We start from the raw sequence: 6,435 nt of genomic DNA, 5'->3' as shown, positions 1-6,435 counted from the left end.
GGCAGGAGTTCCCCACTATAAAAAGATAGAAATTCATTTGTCAACATACGATAATATTGTTCATTGTTACATTCTGGTAATCAATCAGTTGTACTAGGAGTTTGCTGTCATGTTACACCACTGACTTTAAAGCACTCAGCCATCAGACATCACTTTATTTCAGACAAGTCCTTCCTGTTCAAGTCATAGAGGGATAAAACCCCAAAGTAGGCTCTTTGGCTTAGTAAATACACACTACGCATCAAACACCTACTTTACACCCATCCTACATTAATCAATTTATTTATTCTCCCCACACTTCCCTCAACTCTCCCAAGATTCTACCACTCACCCATCACCCTGGAGGCAAATTACAGTGTCCACTGAACTTACCAGCCAGCACACGTGTTAAGGACCTCGAAGAAAACCGCACAACCACAGGCAGAACATGCAAACTCCACACAGACAGCGCCCGAAGTCAGGATTGACTCTGTGTCTTTGGCAGCTCTACCACTGTGCTACCTTGATATCCTTGCACATTTTTTTTCCACAAATGACAACGATACAAAGAGATTGTCAACATTTCAGAATCAGGACCAGAACCCAAGGGCATGTCCAGGGTGATGGGGGTCCTTAAAGATGGACGTTGCCTTTTGAGGCACCACTTCTTGAAGATGTCCTGGATACTATGGACATTAACAAATTAACAAATATTGAAAAAATAACATTTATGCATGTGGCAGAACCCCAGCATGTCAGGCAGCATCCGCAGAGAAGAAAACAGGTTTATTATTTCAGTTCAATGACCTCAGTGGATGTTTCTCAGGAAACTGATATGACCTGCTGTTTGCTGTGAGCAAAAGAACAAGCAGATGTAAATGATGCCTTTCCTATGGGTGAGAATTTGTTTGTCCTCCAGATCTCACTCATGAGTTGGATTCATGTTTTAAGTAGTTGTTACACAGGAATTCCGAGCAACCCCATGTTCTCCCATAGCATACTGCTCTGTGTAATGAGTCAGTAATTACAATCCATTATGCTCATGACTTGACTCTATCTCCCATTATGTTGCTCAAATAGAAACCAGAACACAGAACATAAAAGCACAATACAGGCCCTTCGGCTCATAGTTGTGTCAACCTTTTAACCTATTCTAAGATCAATCTAACCCTTCCCTCCTGCATAGCCCTCCATTTTTCTATCATCCATGTGCCTATCTAAGAGCTTCTTAAATGTCCCTAATGTATCTGCCTCTACCACCCCTGACAGGGTGTTTCATGCACCCACTAATCTCTCTTTAAAAAACTTACCCCTGACATCCTGTCTGTCTACTTACTTTCCTCCAGTCACCTTAAAATTATGCCCCCTGGTGTTAGCCATTTCCGCCCTGGAGAAAAGTCTCTGGCCATCCACTTGATCTATGCCTCTTATCATCTTGTACGCCTCTATCAAGTCACCTCACATCTTCCTTTCACTCTAAAGAGCAAAACCCTAGCTCACTCAACCTATCCTCATAAGACATGCTCTCTGATCCATTCTTCCTGGTAAATCTTCTCTGCACCCTCTCTAAAGCTTCCACATCCTTCCTGTAGTGAAGTAAGCAGAACTGAATGCAATGTAATATTATAGGGCTCACTCTGCATCCACATTCTCTGAGCTACCAGTAGTTCTTTTCCATTAGCAGAACAGAGGCTATTTGATCCTTCGATCCTGCCTTCAACCCCATTTGCACACAGTGCCTCAGACACTGTGCAGCAGGATTGGAAGGTTAACAGTTAACCGGGCTGACAATACTCCTGCACCAAGACAGATTTTATTGTTTGGGATTTAGATGTTTACTAAAATCTCACAGGAGATGTGCGGTAAGTGTGCACAGCTGACAGGCAACCAGATTGCAGGAAAATGACACAAAGCAAAGGGCATATGGAAAGGGAGCAAGTTCATAAACTTTTGGTTTTTTGGCATATTCTCAGACAAGTTTCATCAGTGTAACTGCTTTAATCAAGAAATGTTTCCAGATCCTGTGTGATTGTAAGGAACTAAATGGAAAGACTTATGTTAGATGGTAGCACCAGTATGGATTGCCAATGGGGATTATGATGCGTATATTTAGAAAGTATCAGTGTGTGGCTGTAGTAAAACTAGTATGAGGTAGCAAGTCTGCAGATGTAGATCTGATGAAGTGCTCAGTGTGGCCCTGTGGCAGAATCGGCTTCAATGAATCTTCTTTCACTGGGTGTAGAATTTTTTACAACTCCACTAAAGATATCTCTCCATGGTTGACCACCCCACCCTCAGGGGTGCTATGTCTGTCTTAGTTCACTGCACGTGAGGACTCCTGAAAGTAAGGGTCAGATATTCTACTGCACGTGAACTTTGGATCATCATGTCCTTACCCCCTTGACATCCACTCTGCCGAGTTCAATGATCCTGGAACAAGTGAACAGGAAAAAAGAGATGGCCCAGTCTGAGATGGTTCGAGATACATGGGAGTGGTGTTGTGGGGTGGGTTTGAGGAATTGGTTATCATAGAAAATACCTAAAAGAGACTGGCACAGTGACAGAGCTAGTCAAGCCACTGTCTCAAACTACTATCAATCTGGTTTCAATCCTGATCTGGAGACACAGAAAACAGAATATGGAAAATTTCCTCTCTAAGCCAATTCTATCCTTTGATCCTGATTTTGGCACTGGGTCTTCACCAGAGGCAAGAGTCAAATTTATACAGCTCTCTGATACAGAAACATAGCCTTCCACAAGGTTCATATTTCATACTTCGGGAGCAAGGGTCTGATTTGTTGGTTGCAATGAGTGATGAAAGGTGAAGTTCTTACCTTTGTAGCTGAGTCTATAGTGCTTATTAGATGTTCTGCTTTTAACCACTCTCTGGGATTACTTGCCAGTCACCAGTTCCCTTGCCTGTGAGATCCAATCCAAAGCATAACAGCTTCATCAGCTTTCAACTGAAGACGAAATGATATAGTAGCGCAAGGGCAATGGCAAAATGGGATGGATTATCCAAGGAGTTGGCCTTCTGGAATGTCACATTAATGGTGTCACTAAAGGTTCAAGGTTACAAAGAGGGAAACCAATGAGCTAAGTCTTCTCTTCCAGGCCAGACTCACAGACCACGTCCTCAATAAGCACTGTTATGTCAGCAGTTAAGTTACCAGCATTATTGAATGTTTATGACATTGATCATTTTCAACATGCCACAGGGAACATCTACCAGATCAGTGAGCTACATAATGCGTCAGTCCAGCAAAGACACTGATTACACAGGTTTGTAGATCAGACCAGAGCAATTTGACTCAAATGATCCATGCTCAATTATACTCTACACATTTCCTCCCATCATACAATTATACCTGCTGATCTGTCTCTTCCTTTTTCTTTCATTCATTTATCCATTTTCTTCTGATAAGTTTCTCGGCCAAGCTGTGGTGCTTTGAAGGACCTTTTCCTTTCAGTGCAGTAGAGAATGGGTGGAAACAATTGCCAGCAACGTTCAGCACCAGATCCTTATTCGACATGGCTTGGACAAAATTCTGACATGTTCGAGGACTTAACTAATGTCCAAATAGACCTCAGCCCTCTGGTTAAGATTCGCAACGTCATTTGGGCTGTTGCTGAGGAGCCTAAGGTTTCCACATTAGAATTATTGAGTCAGAGAGAGATACAGCATCAAAACAGGCCCTTCAGCCCACTGTGTCCAGACTGACAACTGTTTACACTAATCTTACAGCAGAATTCCCAAACGGGGGTCCACAGGTCCCTTGGTTAACTGATGGGAGTCCACGGCATAAAAAGGGTTGGGATCCCCCGTCTTACAGAAATCCCCATCTGCTTTTATTCTTCATACATTGTTCTAAGTTCCCTCAGATTACTTACTAGGGGCAATATACAGTGTCCAATTAACCTAGAAACCAATGTATTTTTGAGAAATGGGAGGAATCCCACGTGGTCACGGGAAGGATGTGCAAGCTCTGCACTGACTGGTTCATTCCTTTGTTTATTCAACCCAACCAAGGAGCTGCCAGGGGTTTTAGAATGATTCAGACATATGCCAGTATTGTATGCCAGGTTCCTTGTAATTGCTCGAACTAACTTAACTCTCAAGATGATTACCACGATGTGAATGGCAGCTGGAGTACATATCACCCATTGAAATGTTGCCATTCCGTGGAAAAATCCCACATTCTTTTAATCATGAGCAACTCAGTTGGCAATGCTCCATTTTTATAATGGAAACAGATATTTCAGTCAAGCATTCTAGTTTATACTGTAACACCTTTCTCACCTGATGTTAGGGTGAACTTCTCTCTTTGTAGATGCTTTTAAGTTAGGTGTAGGAACCATAGGAGCGGGTCGAAAAATATTTCAGGTACTTTAATTTTCAGTTTATATAGCTGCTTGTTGTTAGAACAATGAGCTTGTATCAGTTCGCATTCCAGCAGAGTTCTGCACCAGGTATAGTTCAAGCAAACTTTATTAAAAGCAGGCAGGCTGGTTTTCATTCAAGTGGTCTGCTTGTATGCAGAGGCTGCGGAAGTCTGTAACATTTGGTGCAGAAGGGCAGTGAGGATCCAGTGCCTCAGTACCATGCTGATTACATTCACTTAAAGCCAGCGCAGAGGTCAAGACAGAAGGTTGAATTGGAAGTCTGGGTGTTGAGGTCCATTGGCCAGAGCCGAGTCTGTGAACCTCTGCTGGGAAGTCGAAGCCCAATGTCTGCAATTCTGAGTCTGCTGGACGCTGGAGGCCTGTCTTGGGGTTAAAGGACGGCGTATCTATGTGGGTGGGAGGGAAGAACGGGACTTGTTTGGCTGTTGCTGTTTTGTTGCTTGTGGTATTCTGAGTTGTTCTGCCAAGCATTCTATGTTGCTGCCGGAATGTGTAGGCTGCCCCAACACACCCTCAGGTGTGTTGGTTGTTAAAGCGAATGATGCATTTCACTGTATGTTTCAATGAAACTTAGTCGATTAATCATGGATCCTATTTAGCTCTCATTCCATTCAGAATGGTTGATTTTCCTTTGCTGTGGTCCCAAACAGTGCTCCAAAATAGGCTGAAAGTTGAGTGGAAAGGAAAGCAAAGGTGACATTTGGCTTTTGATCTTGAAAATTGCTGTGCACAAATTTCCTGGTAACTGCTCTTGACTGTTCCTGTAAAACACGCAGCTGTGGAAATTTGAACCTAATCTAATTCAGAGACTGTTACATTCGTGCTTCCACTGAACTGCGTTCAGGGGGAAACTGTTCAAAGAGTAATATGTAGCACTGCTTACTGCAGTGCTGTTATTAGGTGCTGTGGGAAGAAGTTAATCTTTGATTGCTGGTGTTAAATGTGTGCCGCAATATGTCACCTAACCAGTTTTGGTTCTATTGACCTCAATGTGTGGGAAATGAGTATAACTTCTGGCTGACAAAACATCACACATGATTAGTACAAGAGCCGTATAAATTTCTCATCCTGCTATTGAGTATTGGCCTTTAAACATTGCTGCAGTGTTCTGTTTTTATTTTATAGTTAGTGAGGGTGACAGTGTTAGGGATCATACCACATGTTTGTGCTGTGGCTGCTTTGGGGAGTTGGAGTGTAAATTAGTAAATTAACTTATTATTGGCACACGTACCAAAGTACATGAAAAATTTTGTTTTGCATGCCATCCATACAGATCCTTCTGTCACACCGTGCACTGAGGTAGTACAAGATAAAACAAGAACAGAATGCAGAATAAGGTGTTATAGCTACAGATAAAGTGCAGTGTGGGCACACAATAAAGTCCATGGCCATAACAAAGTGGATCATGAGGTCAAGGTTCCATCTTATCCTACTAACGTCTGTTCAATATCACAACAGCAGCATAGAAGCTGTCCTTGAGCCTGATGGTAGTTGCTTTCTGGCTTTTATATATTCTGCCCAATAGAAAGGGAAGAGAAGAATGTCTGAGGTGTGTGGGATCTTTGATTATGCTAGCTGCCCTACCGAGGCAGTGACAAGTATAGGCAGGAGACCATGGAGGGAGGCTGTCGTCCATGATATGCTGAGCTCTATCCACATCTCTCCACAGTTTGTAGCTGTCTCGGATACAGCAGTTGTGATGTATTCGGATTGGATGCTTTCTACGGTATATCAGTAAAAATTGGTGAGGGTCAAAGAGGACATGCCAATCTTCCTGAGGAAGCAGAGACTCTGGTATGTTGAGTAGGGCTGATTTGGTGGGGGATGTTTGAATTCACTTGACTTAGCACTTCTTTCCAATAAACTATCCCTCCACAAGACCATAAGTCTATAAGATATCGGAGCAGCAGTAGGCCATTCAGCCCATCAAGTCTGCTCTGTCATTCAATCATGGGCTGATCCAATTCTTCCAGTCATTCCCACTCCCCTGCCTTCTCCCCAAACCCTGTGATGCCCTGGCTAATCAAGACCCTATCTATCTCTGATTTAAAT

Source organism: Mobula birostris, chromosome 26 (assembly GCF_030028105.1).
Source record: "Mobula birostris isolate sMobBir1 chromosome 26, sMobBir1.hap1, whole genome shotgun sequence".
Classification (NCBI taxonomy): domain Eukaryota; kingdom Metazoa; phylum Chordata; class Chondrichthyes; order Myliobatiformes; family Myliobatidae; genus Mobula; species Mobula birostris.
The sequence above is the reverse complement of the archived record's forward strand: the minus strand, read 5'-3'. Positions refer to the sequence as shown.